General features: G+C 40.9%; 1 long non-coding RNA gene across 1 annotated transcript; it reads left to right on the top strand.

Moving 5' to 3' along the window:
- The first annotated feature begins 3421 nt into the window (after window positions 1-3421).
- On the top strand, window positions 3422-9273 carry LOC308623604. The gene is made up of 3 exons (XR_014016854.1): window positions 3422-3848; window positions 5290-5390; window positions 7884-9273. It is a non-coding gene; the product is annotated as an uncharacterized lncRNA (long non-coding RNA).
- The last annotated feature ends 8858 nt before the right edge of the window (window positions 9274-18131 follow it).

Genomic DNA, 18131 nt, shown 5'->3' with positions numbered 1-18131 from the left:
GTAGCTTTGGCTGAGCAGACGTACTCGTGCGAGACTTTGGAGAAATGAATACTGTGAGATAAAGCTTGGATAGCTCTTCTGGCATATGCCAGTCTAAATAAAGAGGTAAACTGAGGCAAGTTAAAAGGACCAGAAATTGAGTTTATTTGGGAATAGCAGAGGAATTGCAACTCAAGAAACGCATCATGTAGCAAGCCAAGGGTGGGTCTGTTGAGGGTTTGGGGTGGCTGTATTTACGGGCAAGGAGTGTAAAGCGGGGGAAGCCCAGCCAGATTAGTGGCTATCCATGGATCAGGAGATAAGTTTCTGTCTTCTGTAAAACAGGCATTTAGGGGAAATCAGTCCCTCAGTTCTCACCTTCCATTCTTCTGCGGGTGCATGTGTGAGATTCTCTATTTCATATCCTCTGGTTCAATTTTAGATTGAAATCCTTTCACACGTGCATGGTTGTTGGGATATTTTAGTTTACCTGCAGCTACTGTCTAGGGTTTTGTGGAACCAGAAGTGGCAGCAGTAAGATTTCTACCGAAGCATTTTCATGGCCGGGTGCTTCCGACCGTGTAGTATCCACACTTGATTCTGGTCTCCAAGAAACTCTGTAAACTCATAAGAAATCCCTTTTAATTTTACCTAATTAGAGTGGATCCTATTTCTGAAACTCAGAACACTGATTAGCTAGCAACATTGTCTGCTGCAGTTGTGGTAAAGATAAATGGTGGGAAATAAAGGCCAAAAAATCCATTTAAAAAAGCTGTGGTCCATATTTGAGGTAAAGTAAAACTTAAAAGAGTTTAGGCAATTGATGGAGTGTAAGAGAAGGCCTTGACATTGGGAACACTGTAAATGACTTCTGACTTTTTAGCTGGCTTTTGCACAGTGAGGCTTACCCATCATAGATCAGCCTACAGATCCTACTCCTTCGTGGACCTTGATCGTTTTACTCATCTATCTGATTGACAGACACCAGGTTTCTCTCTTTTCTTTCTTGTGCTATCCCACAGCCATGATAATCTTTTCTCTTTACCCATTCCACTGATTATGATCCTTGTTTCTCTTTTTATATCTCTATCCTTGTCCACATTCCTTGATTTTCTTTTTGCCCCACTACTCCATCGTAGTACCATTACCCACCATTACCACTATCTGAGAGACCTTCACATTCCTACCTCTTTCCTACTGTCCTACTCTTTCATTCACATAAACTTCATACCCAGATATCAGCTTTCCCAAGACAGCTTTTCCAGACCAGGCCTGATGGAAGTTTGTCGCCAAACCTTTGATGATAACATAATGCTTCAGCTGATCTATGTCTATGGAATTGATAACATATGGACCTTAGATACTTTTATCTAAGAGATATCTTTTATTTAAGAGATGTCTTTTAGCTAAGAGAGCTCTCCCTCCAGCCCCTCCTTGTTACTCACCTGTGACCTCAACAGGTTTCCAATCTGTGCACAAAATAGGCAAAGAGTTTGCTTTTATGGAGCTTTCGTTCTAGTGGGAGAGACAAACAAGTAAACAAATGAAGGATCAAGATAATTCTGAATAGTGTTAGGTGTACTATACTTATGAGAACATAAGACAGGGTGGTATGATGGAGAAGACTGGGTGGAAAGCTGTTTTAGATGGGGTGGCCAGGGAAGGGCACCCTGCAGAGGTCACTTTCAAGCTGATAAGGGAATGTGAAAAAAGTCAGCCATGAATGATTTGAGGCAAAACAACTCCAAAGGCCCTAAAACCAAGTGACCTTGCAATGCTGTAGGGACAGATGGCCAGTGTGGCTGAAGAAAGCTGGTAAGGGAAAGGATCTAGTACTCTGGCTTTCCCTGCTCATATAAGTCTTGGAACAATCTCTAGTTCCAGGTCGTCCATCTGCAAAGTCTGCTTTTGTGAGGTAGGTTTGCTGATCTGTGGGCTTTGCCATTAGGAAATAGACTGAAGCTGGTGAAGGATGGAAGAGTATGTCGGCCCCAAATATGCCATTTTGGCATAAGGATTATTTTGAGCTAAAGGCAGTTGAAAAATAGCAGCTATAAGAAGAACACTCTAATTTTCCTTCTTTTTCTTTAAAGTAGGAGATAAAATTTCCATGTGAAAGATGTCTTCCTTATACTCAGAGAAAAGTAACATTTCTATTATTAAGGATGGAAAGTTGAGGCTGAGGGAAATCTTTACAAATTAACCCTTATCTCCCTAGTCAGTTCACCCAATTAACTATCCTAGCCCAAGCCCCTTTGCCTTGTCATGGTTTCATAATGTTACTACTCTTTTTCTGATTCAGTATATATGCATCAACTCTTAACTGCTTCTTTGGGTCTTCATTTCCTTATGAGGGCCCCCATATCACAAAAACTTAAAGACATTTGTATATTTTTCTCCTCTTAATCTGTCTTTTGTTGCAGGGGACCTAGCTGAGAATTTCGAAGGGTAGAGGAAAAGATTATTTTCCCTCCCCTACACTGGAGTGAGTGACTTGAGTTTTCTGATGTGTGCATTCTTAAAAGTCCCTGGGAAACAAAACCTCAGGTTTCTACATGAAAAGGAGAAAGAGAGAAACTATAGATTCAAAAACTTGAGACATATATGTCCAATGAATTGTTTGTAAAACACATAGATATGATATATATATATATCTTGTACATATGTATGATTTTTATAATATATGTTACAGAATATATTTACAAAATATATAAAGCTGGTGAAATTTGAACAATGATTCGATACTTGATCTTATTTTTATTATTTTTAGATGTGATAAGGATATTGTGATTATGTTTTTCAAAAGCATCCTTATCTTTTAGAGATACTTTAGTTTCAGTCTTGTGTCAGTCATATAGGAGCTAAGCAGAAGGAAAAATTAGTAATACTGATTTTCTATTTGACATACTGTACTCATTATGGATTTTTTACATTAATTTTCATTTAAAAATATTGCTTTAAAATATTATTTGTCTCTATTGCTAAGCTTTTTGGCAGCCTCTTAAATTTTGTGCCCGAGGCAAGTGTCTAACTCGTTTCATCTTAGCCTAGACTGTGTTAAATTTATCAATGACACGTGTCTGAGATTTACTTCAAACAATGTGTCTGGAGGAATGAGGATTGGGTTATATGTTAATAAGATTGCCGTGAGTTGATAATTGTTGAAGGTGTGAGATACAAACATCGAATTCATTGTACTATTCTATCTTTGCATATATACTTTTGAAGTTTTCCCAAATAATTTCTCTGTCAAACCTTCCCAGCACATTTAGAAGGCAGGGCCTGGGACCGAGTTAAAGGCACGTGAAGCTTTAACAGCTAGAAATAACCACAGAGACGCAGAAACCTCCCAGGTTCCTAGAGCAGACCTGGAAATAACGTCAGTGGACGTAAGCCATCCTTTATTCAACCCCAGGGCGGAAGAGTTCGCCGTTTTCTTTTCCGGGGAGTGGGCCTCCGCGGTCTCTGGAACGAACGCTCTGAATCTCGTGCCCAGGCAGCACCGCCTGGTGCTTCCAGGCGGCTTGAGAAGGGCTCGGCTTCGGAGCCTCCAACCTGACAAAGGTGGGACTTGGGCAAATGTCGAGAGGCCTAAGTCGGGGACCAAAGTTGGCCTCCATGGCGCACATTCTTGCTCAGAAGCAGCAGATTGCAAAAATCAGGAGGTGTCGGGGCGGGCGCGGGATGAAGACAAGTAAGCTCCGGCGCGTCGCCCCCGGACCCCAACACAGCCTCCGCGGATTTGGGAGCTGAGCGGAGTCGACGACTCTGCAGAGACGCCTCTGGCCAGAGAGCAGATGGCACAGGCCTGCACACTCGCCATCAATAAGGTCCATCCGGAAGCGGCCTGGCCTTGCGGATGGTAATAGGTAACGAGTCACTATTTATGGGTGTGGTTGTGAGGGGCGGACGCATGCAGGGAGGCATTCAGGCTCTTGAGCGACAGGTGCTGGAGAGTCCACATGCTCTGGGTAATAATACTTGGTGGAAGACTGTTACCCGCAAGGCAGAAATGTTGCGACTGTGTTGAGTGCAGTTTGATGAGTCTGGGTATCAAGTAAATATGAGCTGTGTCATGGTAAAGGGGGGGGGTGTTCGTCATCAGACAGTACCTCTCCACACAGCCAGCCTGCCTTCACTTTAGAACCACCTAGAGAGCTTTTAAATTTCCTAGGTAGTGCTAGTTTGCAGCGGGTGACAGTAATCACTGGGCTGCTCTCAGATCCAAGAAGTGCATCTCACTCTTTACTCTTCTGGGCAGAAACCGTTCTTCTGACACTGTCTAGTCGGAGCACGAAGCCTTGGGGCCTAACTAGCACTTAATTTGTGTGTAGAGGTTCTCCGAATGAAATTTATCAGCAGGGTACTGAGTCCAACACTTGGATAAGACAAAGACTGAGTAGAAGAAGACAGTTCTCATTTTATGCCGTCTAATCTGAGGCACTCAGCAATATTTTTCTATGTTTAAGCAGATATTTCTTCAACAGAAAGAAAGAAAAGCAAGATGATTGCTTAGTGTAAGAATCAGGGGCGTTTGAAGATATGGTTGAGGATGTATTTGCCCTCAGGTTTCATCCTTGTGGTGGCATGTGTCAGAATTTCTTTTCTTTCTAAGGCTGAATATTATTCTATTGTATGTATATACCACATTTTGTATATCCATTTATTCACTGATGGGCACTTGGATTGCTTCCACCTTTTGGATTGTGAATAATGCTGCTATTGCACATGGGTGTACAAATATTTCTACAAGACCCTGCTTTCAATTCTTTGGGGTATGTACCCACAAGTGGAATGGCTGGATCATATAATTCTATTTTTAATTTTTTGAGAAACCTTCATACTGTTTTCCATAGCCGCTGCTCCATTTGACAGTTCCACCAACAGTATGCAAGGATTCCAATTTATTCTCCTCCTTGCCAACACTTGTTATTTTCCGAGTTTTTCGATAGCAGCCGTCCTCATGGGTGTGAGGTGGTAGTATCGTTGTGGGTTTGATTTGCACATGCCTAATGATTAGCGACGTTGAGCATCTTTTCCGGTGCTTGTTGGCCATTTGTATATATCTTCTTTGGTGACATGTTCAAGTTCTTTTTCCATTTTCTAATCAAGGTTTTTTTTTTTTTTAATTGAAGAACCTCCTTCATCTGCTATTGTTTGCAGGGATGGTAGATAAAAGAGAAGATATGCTCAGAAATAAGTCTTGAATCATGTTCAATTCTTCTGGCTCTTTTTTTTTTTTTTTTTTTTTTTTTTTAGTATATGTGTGTAGAGAAGGTAACACTTAAAACATCAATTCTTGTTTTCCAGATGGACAAGGTGAAGACAGAATTCCCAGGCAGCAGGATGGTAAACAGTGCAGATCTGAGAAACAGCCTGCTGACCTCTGGTAACGTGTATAGCAACAGCAGGTAAGTCTGGGGAGAAAGAGCTTTATAGATCATGTAGGAGACTTAGACATGCATCTTGTAGCCCAGTGCTGTCCAAGAGAACTTTGCATAATGGTGGAAATGTCCTACATCGGTGTTGTCCACCATGGTAGTCACTGGCTACCTGTGGCTATTGGACGCTTGAAATGTGGCTAGTGCTATTGAATTTATTTTATTGAATGTTTATTCATTTTATTAGCTCCATATGGCTAGTGGCCACCATATTGGACAGTACAACTCTAGGCAGTAGTTTTAAATGAGAAGTAGCATAACCAGATCTGTATCTTAGAAAGATTACTTTATAGGCAGAATGTGGAGAATGTGTTAGACAGGTGCAAGACACCAAACAGTAAAATCAGTTAAGAGACTCTTGAAATAAAATTGGTAAGTGTGTATAAACTTTAGCCACCTCCTCAGTTAACAACCCTTTATTCTCTTTTTTTTTTTTCATGTATTTGTTCGGTTGTTTATATGATTAGAACCCCAAAGAACAAGTAACAGTGGTTTAAGTAGGATAGAAAATTTATTTATCATGTGAATGTCCTGAAAGGCAAGCCAGAAATTTCTGGAAGCTCTTCTCCAAAAAGTTCTCCAGTGGCCTGTGCTTTTCTTGCTGCTCTGCGATCTCCAGAGCACTATCCTTGTCCACATGGGCAAAACCAAATCACAGCCTATAGGGAAGGGAAGGAAAATATTGTGACCAAGCAACTTCCTTTTAAGCAACATGACAGAATGAAAGTTGCCCACAACACTTTTGCTCACACTCTGTGTTAAGCTAAAACTTGGGACATTCTTTCTGACATCAGAGGGGCCATATATTTAGGAAAGTGTTTGTAAGTATGAAAAGCATGGGCAAATTTTCGGCCACAGCTCAGCCTTTATATAATAGTGTCCTTGCATGGAGAAAGAAGGAAGTGGTCTTTGAATGTGAGGAATAAGAGAAGATTTTTGTACAGCATCAGAGAATGCTTGCTGTACTAGTCTGCTAGGGCTGTGGTAACAAAGTACCACACCTGGATGGCTCAACCAACAGAAATACATTGTCTCACAATTCTGGAGTCTGGAAGTCCAAAATCAAAGTGTCAGCAGGGTTGATTCCCTCTGAAGGGCTGTGAGGGAAAGATCTGTTTCAGGCCTTTCTACGCCTGTAGATAGCCATCCTTTCTCTATGTCTCTTCACATTGTCTTCCCTCTGTGTGTGTCACTGTGTTCATCTTTCCTCTTTTTATAAAGACACCAGTCAGATTAGGGCCCACCCTAATGACCTCACTTTAACTTTTCCTCATTTTATTTCTTTAAAGACCCTGTCTCCAAATAAGGGTCACATTCTGAGGTACTGAGGGATAGAACCTAAATGTTTGAATTTGGGGGGAATACAACTCAACCCATAATACCTAATAAATATCCGACCAGAGTTCACATCTCATTTGACACCAGGAATCCATATTCCTTAAGGAAACCATTCATAATAACATTTAATATGGTTTTATGGCAACCGCAAATAAATTTGCCAGCTGCTGCTCTGTTTTGATAGTTAAAGCAGAGGTGCCCAAAGTACAGACTTCAGTGTTTTAAACAGTTAGAAAAGAAATAAATCCAGTCCTGCCTGTCTTCTTGAAATAGTCATCCAGTTTCTTCTGTCAGGGAACCTAAATCTCCAGTTATTAATGCCAGCCTGAAATTCAGGACAGAAGAACTTAATTCTTAAGTTAATGCTCCTTGTTCCCCAACTTTATATAAATGAAACAGGAAGAAAATACATGAAGAAGTCTTTTTTAAAGAAGTATATGATCTATTTGGGAGGTCACATTAAACCACAGGCACACCGCAAGAACTACCCTGTAGGACTACTTATAAACAGGTATTTAAATAACATAAGCAGCATTTACAAGTTCAGTAGAATCTCTTAAAAAAGGAAGAGAGAGAGCAATTAAGAGGCTTCCATGCTCTCAGGTTTTATGATTTCATGTGATGGCTGAGATGGAGCATGCAGAGGAGTAGACATCCTTTTTGTTAAAATATTTGGATGCTTGAGTCAAGAAATGTGGGCTTGAGAGCCATATTTTTTTGATCTTTAAAAATCTAATGAAAGCTGTGGACTGACTCCTCAAAAAAATACACATACATTTGATGTTTTGCATGAGTTTCTGTGTGTTCATGGAAACCCTTTAGGCAGATGCTGTATGTTATTTATCCTAAACTCCTTTCTCCTTTGATTTCCTCCACCATGGTAGCTAGAGCGCCAAAATCCTTCCCTTCCTTCTCTCTTGTAGTTGGGGTGGGACGTGAGCTGGGTCTGACCACTGAGATTCAAGTGAAAGTCGCTCGTGGGGGACTTCTGGAAACATTTTTAAAATACGAGTGACTTCTCTAAAAAAATAAAATATAAAGGGAGGGGCTGTGACTTGGCTGGCATGCTCCATCAACTCTTTACCCTATATCCTTTGCTCTTCTCTCTCCCTGTCTGGAATTCAGACAAGATTCCTGGAGGAACAGCAACTATTATAGGTCTGTGATGATAAAAGCCACGGAACAAAGACAATTGAGCAAAGAAGACAGAGGGAGCCTGGGAACTTCATGACATTCTTGAACAGTGGTGCCAGCCCTGGATGATTGACCTCAGGACCTCTTGCTAACTGACATATACTAACGCCTTTCTGTTCAACCCACTGGAGTAGAATTTTCTTTTGCAGTGAATCCAGTCCTCACTGATTGGCTAATATGTATTAGCACCTGTTGTGGGCCAGTGAAGTTCTAAGAATGTTTATGTACTAATGTTTTTAATCCTCACAATGAATGACTTTATGAGATAGACCAAAGGTTCTCAAAGTGTGGTCCCTGAGCCAGCAGCATTAGCATCACCTGGAAACTTGTTAGAAATGCAGATTTGGGGGCCTGACCTCAGACCTCCTGAAGCAGAATCTCTGGGAGTGGGGCCCAGCAGTCTGTGTTTTAACAAACCCTCCAAGCGATTCTGATGTATGCTGAAGTTTGACAACTTTATCTCTGTAGATAGGGTATTGTTGCCGTCCCCATTTTACAGATAAGTAGACTGAGCTGAATTTAAGTCACTTGCCCAATGTCACACAACCAGCAAGACTGACTCCTAAGTCTGTGTTTGTAGCCACTATGTTACTCACATGTTAAGAACTCCTGCTCTAAAGTAGTAGTCTTCAAACTTTGAAAGCATACTCTTCTGAAAAATTATGTACGCCCCTGCACATTTTTAGATCAACATCTAAAAATTTCACATAAGTTTTAACAGTTGTAAAGAATCTGATTTCCAGTACATTGTAAATTGTGACATTTCAAAATGTGTTCCATCACTCTTCTAAATGAATCTAAATACCATAGTGATTATTTTTTAAATGGACCATCATCTATTTAAAAAAATAAGTTTTCTCTAACATTTGAAATTTTACATCCTCTCTTTTGTATTTGAACTCGTATTTTCATTCCCCTACCCTACAAAAATACATTCTATTGTAACATGGCTGTTTTTGATCTACTCTGTTGTGCTTTCTGCAACAAAAAAGTATAAACATTGAACTTAATTTAAGAAAAAATTTCCGGTGACTATATAGCTTTGAGTTAACAATTTGTTTTCTGCATGAAGTTATTGCAATTTTTATTAGATCAAATCACTGTGAGTGTATGTTTTGATAAGTTATAGACATACAAACTAAAATTGAATTGAAAACTCATAATGAGATGGATGGGACTAATATTTTCTAATTAATTTGTGTATCCATGGATGAATAGTCCTTGTTGCAAAACTGAAACAGTTTCAACATCAATTTTATGTCTATTTCATTATTACAGATATGAGTTAAATAAGTAGATAGGAATTAAAGGAGTTTTGAAATAGGAATGCGATTCTAATTTTTCTAACCCCTGTATTACATGCTAAAACCATATTGTCGTTAAAATTTTTTATTTTTGGCCGTGCAGTGCGACATGTGGGATCTTAGTTCTCCGACCAGGGATTGAACCTGAACGTGCACCCCTTGTACTCGAAGCACGGAGTCTTAGCCACTGGGCCGCCAAGGAAGTCCCCATTAAAAATTTCTGTTTATCGATTATTGACAACTGGGTTAGACCCTCTTTCATGTTTAAAAGCAAATACAGTAAGAAGCCACCTGAGTTGCAAAATAATTTTGCTAACCAGTCTTTAAAGACATTCACTTTCTGACACCATTCTTTAGAGTCATTTTGTCAGATGCTTCGAGGAGGCTTTGTGTCTTGGGGAAATAATGAAGGGTAAGATATGGGATGGTTGAGAGTTATCTCCTTTTTCCTTGTGGGAGAAGAGTTGTGACAAAAGGAGGTGGGAAAGCAGAAAGTTTTCAGGCAGCTCACTCAGTCCACATGGGTGTCCAAGGTCAGGAAAATGATTCCCTTAAAACTGTCTGTGTCCATTTATTCCCAGGGATATACATATTCTAGTTTTAAAACTAAAGGATACTAAGAGATACCTCTTAGAGTCACCATTGTCAGGTCTCTTCCTCTGTCCAGAAGCCTGGGAGGGTAGGGACTTAGTCGTCCCCAGCCCAGTGCTGCATACTTAATGTCAAGATGTATGCTGCAAAACAAGTAGTTTAAGGGATCAGATGGTAGTTATTGTTACGTTATGTGTTAGATGTGAAATTAATATCTACAATAGATAACATATATAACACTTAGGAAACATGCTTATATTAATCTAAAATATAAATACTGGTTTCCAGGTATCCATAGGGAGGAAGTGTGTGAGGGTCACTCAAGAGAGTCAGTAGCATCTTTGCTCTCCCTGTCCCCAAGAAAGGGACAGGGAAAGCAAAGATGGAGAGTGGCCCCCAGAGGCACTTGACATTCTACCAGACACAGCTCAATTTTCTGCTATCACACTTCCATCTTCACATTTTACATTAGTTGCTTTAGAAATCTGTTAGTTTTCTGTTGCTGCATAATCCATTATTACAGATTAACAAAACAATGCCCATTTATCTACTCAGAGTCCTATAGGTAAGAAATGTGGGCACTGGGTAGCTGAGTTCTCTGCTCAGGATCTAACGAGGCTAAAATCATTCACGGAAATGCAGTCCAAGCTCTCAAGGTTATGGTAGAATCCCCGTTCCCTTGCTGCCAGCTGGGTGCTCTCAGCTTCCACAGGCCGCCTGCATTCCGTCGGCCCCTCCATCTTCAGAGCCAGCAACAGGGACCCCTCACTTCAAATCCCTCAGTTCCTCTCACACAATCTGACTCTAGGAAGAGCCCAGTCCCTTTTAAGGGCTCATCTAATTAGATCAGGCTCACTCCTGATAATCTTCCTTTCTTAAAGTCAACTGTGCTATATAGCATACCCTAATCAAATTCCCAGTACAAGGGGTTGTGCAGGACTTGTGCACAAGGGGGAGGGCATCTTGGGGCCACCATAGAATTCTGCCTACCTCAAGAAACAACAATAGATGCTAGAGTTGAGTAGAAATTGCCTGCAGCACCCATGAATGGAAGAATTTAATAATCTAAGATACAACAAGTTCAGATCTTCCCTGTGGCAGAGATGGGAGTGGGATGGTACTTTTAGATCTGCATTTGAGTCTCTTGTGAAGCAAAATGACATAATTTAACCTCTGTAGGGATGGAACCCGGACATTGGTATCATCAGCATTACACTCTAAACAACTTTGCTAACCAGTCACTAAGAGACTGCTGTGTTTTCTCTTTAGAAAGTTTCAATAAAGGTAAAATCTTTGTTCCCTGGAGTCTCATTTCAGAAAAAAACAAACCCTCCACTCATCCTCTGTCTACCCCATCCAAGGGAAAGAAACAAAGATTAGAAAAGTCACCTTTGGTAGAGATGAATCTTGCCTCTCCACAGAAACTTAGCCTTTCTCAAACCAGCTTATTCAGATAAAAGTTCTCAGGAGGAGCTTCCTTCCTTCTTCCCAGCATGGCCAGGAGCAAACGCGAAGCTGGTGGCTCAGACTTGAAACCCCAGGCAGCTCATGAAAATGACCCACTGAACTGCCACTGGGATCGGAGAACTTTCAAATGCGGAATCTAGGTGTTGTGATATCAAAACATAAGGAACTTAACTATCAGGATGATTTTTATCTGATTTCTGGGTTTCTTTTAAGGACTACTATAAAGGAAGGGTGTGAGTTTCTTCTAAGGGGAAAGGGGGCTAACCTGCAGAGTGGCAAAGAGCCCTTCTTAGTCTGCCAGCCCTTCTTAATATGTGATCTTTTCATTCTTACAACTACCTTCCATGAAGTAGGGATGATTATCCCCATTTAACAAATGAAGAAATCAAGGCTCAGAGAGTCAGTGGGAAAGCCAGAATTAGAATATATGATGGTTGAGTTTCAAAATCCACGTTCTTTCAAATCGTCTTAAAAGATGCCAGGCCTCTGGTCCTCTGAATTTTAAAGAGAACAGAATTTAATATGCTGGCATTTCAATCAGTGGAGAGAATATGGATATTCAGTAATGGTGTTGGGATTACTGGTAATCCTCTGGAAATAAAGTAGAGTTGGATCTATACCTCACATGTTAAGACACAGAAAAAATCGAATATATCAAAGATCTAAATATAAAAAGAAATAATGGACACTCTAGAAGAAATCATAGAGTTCTTTTATTACCCTTGCTGATCCTGTAGTGGGAAAAGGCATATCCAAGTCCGACATAAAACCGGAAGAAAAGACTGATAATTTCACCTGCATAGTTCAAAGTCTACATGTCCAAATTTGCCACAAAGTGCAAAGGCAAATAGCAACCTGACTACTTGTGACACATCAAAACGTGACTTAATCAACTCATTTAAAGAGCTCCTAAAAATCCGAAGAGAAAGACCTAACAATTAAGTAGAAAAACGAGTAAAGAATATTAAAAAGCAGTTCACAGAAAGGGAAATACAGGTGGCTTTTAAACATAAAAGATGTTCGATAACACTACAAGACAAATGCAAAAAAAAAAAAACAAAAAAAAACAAACAAACTCCACTAAGGGACCACTTTTACATTTTAAACTGGGAAAACAAAATAAAAAACTCGTATTCTGCTGGCGAGGAATCAATATTTTCCAGAGTTGGAGGGGCAGCCCAGGCAGAGTTGAGTTGGGCTTTCTGAGTACAACCATTTGGAAACAATGAGAATCCCCCTACTCACATCCTGGGGGCTACAGAGAGCTTCTTTACTGTTGCCTGAAGAAAAATGGGTCCAAAGTTCCATTCCTCTTAGAACTCAAAGGGCTGGAGTATTGAAATCTCTTTAGGCAGACTTGATTTGGGTGGTTTTTCTTATGTTGGCAATCTGATAAAACGAGGGGAATATAATCCACACACTTAATGCTGCCTACTGAAGCAATTTCTTTAGGCTTGAAGACAAAAAGCAAAGTAGTGTTTTCACAAAAGGATAGAAAAATAGACATGTAATCAATCACGTATATTTCCAAAGGCCTGTATTCCTTTCCGGAAAGATTCTGGGGATCAAAACTCAACCTACCGAGAGTGGGGTTCGAACCCACGCGGGCACTAGCCCATTGGATCTTAAGTCCAACGCCTTAACCACTCGGCCATCCCGGTTGCTGAGCCTTCTACTCTTGCAATTAGTTTTTAATGAAAAGCAATGTATTTGTGGTGCGCATTTAAGGAAATACTGAATTATTTCTGGTCTTGTGGAGTTGCATCAAAATAAGAGGAGGATTATTACAGAGAAAACACAGCAAGCTCCCTGTGCTTTCAGAAACCGCCCACTTTTTCCGATCCTCTCTCACTAGATCACCTCAAGTTCCAGAGAAATGTTTTTCTTTACTCAGTACGAAAAAGAGAAGACGAGTGGGAGGAGGGGAGCAGAGAGCAATAGAAACCACCGCATTAACGCCACCTACTACCTCGACTTTACCAAAGGCGCTGTCCCAATTTTTCCTTAAGAGATCATCGTTTTGCCTGCTGAATTCAAGCCCCCACCCCACACCCAGCGAAGCATTGGAGGTGAAAGGTTGGGGCCCCAAAGACATTATATTAAAACGAGCTCACCTTGGGGTTACATTTGGAAATCCCTAGTGGACACAGACGCAGTTCAATTTGTGACTTTGATTTTAATGACAAAATGCGTTAACTGACAGCCCAATATGTCCACAAAAGAAACACATTGAGCTAGGTATGGGCTACAGACAGGAAGACACCGCACCAGAACTCCAAGGGCTTCCAGAAAAGCCAGCGATTGTTACAATGGCGAATCCAATCTTTTCGGCCAAAAGTATCCCCCGGGAGACTTATTACAAATGCAGATTTCAGAACCCCTCTTGCAATGGATCCTTTACTAAAGAGATATAGGGTAGATAGATCCCAAGACTCTTAATTTTACCAAGCATTCCCAAGTGATTCTAACATCAATTGTCTTCTGGCAACACTGAGTTAAGAGTGCTGAAAGTTGTCATGGGAATTTAAGAATACATGAAAGAAACTCCCAAATAGGAATTTTGGTGTATCTGGAGGAGACAGAGCTGAAATGAAATCCTGAAGCAAGGTTGGAATATAACTAATTAATACTGAACACCTAATGTGTGAATGTCCCTCAGGTAACCCCACAATGAAAGAGTTGTGTCAGCTGTACCAGACAAGCAAAGAAGGTCCAAGGACAACTGCTCAAGTTGATGAAGAAGCCCAATCCTTATTGGGAATGTTTGGATTGACTGGGTCCACACCCAGATCTTTCTCTTTGCCTGATGAATTCATGTACAAGAAACGGCCCCCTCAAGTCCTTTGGCTGTCCAGTTCTGAGTTTTATCTCTGGCCAGATCAAGGTTCCATTCCTAGAAGAGGAGATTCCTGCCCAGGTACACCTTCTAGTTAAATCCCAAAGAAACTGCTGAAATAATAATAAAAAAAAAAATTTGCAGATTAAAATATGACATTTTGTAAAATAAGATGCTCAGTATCTTTGAGGAGTGGTGGCTTCGTGGCTTAGTTGGTTATAAGCGCCTGTCTAGTAAACAAAAGATCCTGGGTTCGAATCCTAGCGTAGGCCTTTCTCTGCACGGTTTTATAAGGTAAAGGCAAACTCTTCACTGCTTAACAATTCAGATTTAAACGTGACTGAAGCCTCAGATGTTGAATCTTGATGGCTGCTGTTTGAGGCATCTTGCAGAAAAACAAAAAAACAGGAGGTAGAAAATTACTCGCCATAAACTATAATTGGGTTGTTGTCTCGTTGACTTTTAACACATTTGGGGTAACAGTCCTTTATTAGATGTGTCATTTGCAAATATTTTCTCTCCGTCTGTCTTGTCTTTTCGTTCTCCTCAAAGTGTCTTTCACAGAGCAGAAGTTCTTAAATGTTAATGAAGTTCAGCTTTAATTCTTTCTTTAATGGATTGTGCCTTTTTAAAAAATTGAAGTATAGTTGATTTACAAGGCTGTGTTAGTTTCAACTGTACAGCAAAGTGATTCAGTTATTCATACCTATATCTACATCTATATATACAATCACACATGTTGGTATTATTATTTTGAACAAACCGTTATCAGTCAGATCAATTTAGAATAAGAAAAATAAAAGTTTTTATTTTATCTTTACTTATTCTTTCTCTGATGCTCTTTCTTTATGTAGACCCAAGTTTCTGACCTATGTCATTTTCTTCTCTCTAAAGAACTTCTTTTAACATTTCTTGCAAGGCAGGTCCACTGGCAACAAATTCTCAGATTTTGTTTGTGTAATTCTTTATTTCCTCTTCGCTTTTGAGGGATAATTTCACAGGGTGCAGAATTCTAGATTTTTTTTTTCTCTCCACGCTTTAAATATTTCACTCTACTCTCTTCTTGCTTACATGTGTTCTGAGGAGAAGTTGATGTAATTCTTATCTTTGCTCCTCTGTAGGTAATTGTTTTTCCTCTATCAACTTTCAAGATTTTTTTCTTTATGTTTGTTTTTCTGTAGTTTGAAAATGATATGCCTACGTATAATTTTTTTGGCATTTATCTTGGTGTTCTCTGAGGTTCCTGGGTCCGTGGTTTGGTGTCTGGCATTAATTTGGGGAAATTTTCAGTCATTGTTTCAAACATTTTTTCTGTTTCTTTTTTTCTCCTTCTGAAATTTCCATTACACATATGTTATGCCTTTTGTAGTTGTCACAGTTCTTGGGTATTCAGTTCTCTCTCTCTCTCTTTTTTTTTTCTTCTTTTTGTTTTTTTGCTTTTCAGTTTTGGATGTTTCTGTAGAGATATTCTCAAGCTCAGTGATCCTTTTCTCAGCTGTGTCCCGTCCACCAGTAAGCCCATCAAAGGCATTCTTCATTTCTGTTACAGTGTTTTTGATCTCTAGCATTTCTTTATGATTCTTTCTTAGAATTTCCATCTCTCTGCTTACATCGCCCATCTTTTCTTGCATGTTGTCTACTTCACCCATTAGAGCACTTAGCATCTTAAATGTGGAGAGGAAAAAAAAAAGGAAGAATAGAAATAATTTTATCGTGATTTGTGACTAGAAGCTAATTTGGAGGTTAAGTGTGTGATAGGAACGGTGACAAATGAGGTTGGAGATGTGGGCAGGTTAGGGCAGCAATCATTAAAATGTGGAAAGCTGCCCGAGCAAAGTGGAAAGAACTTGTCCTGTCTTAGGATTCTCAAAGGTGACAACAAGGGCTGCTCCCTCATGGGTTGCGACCTGCAGTTTGAAGAACTGCGCCACACGGATCAACTTAATCGAAGTGCAGAAGTATTACTAACATAAGTCTAAGAAAGAATCTAAGGAATTTGCAGCTAAGATGGGACGAGGTGGCCTGAAAGTGGTTAAGGCCCGGGACTGCTAACCCATCGTGCTCTGCCTGTGTGGGCTCGGATGCCACCCTCTGAGAAAGCTCAGTGAAGAGCAAAGCCGCGAGGGAAAGCAGCTTCCAATCAGATATTTATCACGTCTCAGTTTAGACTTCCTTTTCCAGTTTTAGGGTAATGTGGCCATTCTTTTAAAAACAGAAAGTCCGTTTGCATGCGTACATAGATTCCTTTCTAGGAATAAAGCCAGGCGAGACAGTCGAGAGACAGCCCCTCCGCACCCGGACCTGGGCACAGGTTACAGGATTGGCGGCTGCTCCCCGCGGCGCTGATTTCTGCATACAGCTTCGCTCCAGCAGCCGGTGGGCTCCGATTTCCGAAGCTTGACCAAGGTACTATTGCTCATTATGACTGACGTGTGGTGGGCTGGATTACAGGGGGAAATGCTGGTTTTAAGGGACGAGATTGCAGAAATAAAATGAAAACTGGAACAGTCGTTAAGGTCCCACCGAGATTTGAACTCGGATCGCTGGATTCAAAGTCCAGAGTGCTAACCATTACACCATGGGGCCCACGAGGAACCCTTTTGGAAGGGTATCTCTTGTGACAAATATCCATCTTTTAGGCACCGGATCCCAACTAGTGAATTTTAAACAACGTGTTCCCCCCACCCCACCAACAAACCTGTACCGCCCCCTGGAGGGGCATTTTGAAAACGTGTGGGTGTTTTGGGTGTCTCAATGGCTCAGAGCACAACTGGCGTTGACGGAACAGGGCCAGAGATGCTGGAAGTCCAGCTGTGCTCAGGACAGTCCTATACCCAAGAATTATCGTGAGGACTGCACAACTTCTGTAAAACGACATTTTCATCTGGGTTTTCAGGGACCTTTCCTAAGGGTGAACACTGGCAATGCTTTGTGGGACCTGGTTAGGATTTTGACTTTTCTCCTGAGATGGGAAGTCACAGCTCCTGGTTGAGTGTCCTAGGAGACTAACTTTTGGAATATATGAGAAGTCTGAGCATTCTGGACCACCACACAGTTAGGAAGCCAGACCACATAAAAGTGCTCTGGCAGACAGTCCCAGCCCACAGCCAGTGTCAATTGCCAGACATGTGAGTGAAGATGCTTCCAGACGATTCCAGCCCTCAGCGGCTGTCCCAAGAATCACAAGTCAGTGATCCTCCACCTGGGGCCCCAGACGTCTTGGAGCAGACAGCCCTTCCTGCCGCGCTCTGCCCCAATTCCTGACCACAGAATCCACGAACATAATAAAATGTTTTGTGCCACCGAGCTTGGGCTGCTTCTTATGCAGTAACAGTAACCTGAACAACTCTAGAAACAGGAATTTTCCCGATCTACTCCCTTAGTTTTACCCAGTAGGACTGTCCCCAATTTTTTGCCACTATAAATAATGCTTTAGTGAACGTCAGTGTCTTCTTATGGGGCTATTTAAGTTTGTCATATGTTTTCAAAAATGATGATTGTTTACAAAATTGTTGGGCTTGTGTGGGGTTTTGTGAGAGTGGGATGATTAGAGATAAGAAAACTCCCCTAAAGACACCATCTAAGTGCTATGTACGGTTATTATACTAAGCTGTAAAAAAACATTTGTTGGGGCGTCATTCACTGAGTGTACATTCCAGGCTCTGCGCTTGGTGCTGGGGTATGGCTGAGAACAAGACTCCTTTGTTGGAATTCACCTCTTTCGGGATGGTTTTGCAATAATACTGTTTGCTTTCCTGGATCTAGAGCCTAGCAGAGGTGGCGCCATCTCGTCTTGCTTTGCAGGGCATTTTTTTCAGCAGCTATTTAGAAAACATGCAGGCTGTCAAGACTCTGTGCAGAAATTAAGTTGGACTAAGAGAAAAAGACACAAGAAGCTCAAAACTGCTCACCCCATAGCTCCCTTTCCCCAGCCACAACGGCCTCTTGCAGTTCCCAGAACACACTAAGTACCTGACTTGG

The sequence above is a fragment of the Mesoplodon bidens genome (genome assembly GCF_964165515.1).
Source record: "Mesoplodon bidens genome assembly, chromosome: 10".
NCBI lineage: Eukaryota > Metazoa > Chordata > Mammalia > Artiodactyla > Ziphiidae > Mesoplodon > Mesoplodon bidens.
The sequence above is the reverse complement of the archived record's forward strand: the minus strand, read 5'-3'. Positions and strand labels throughout refer to the sequence as shown.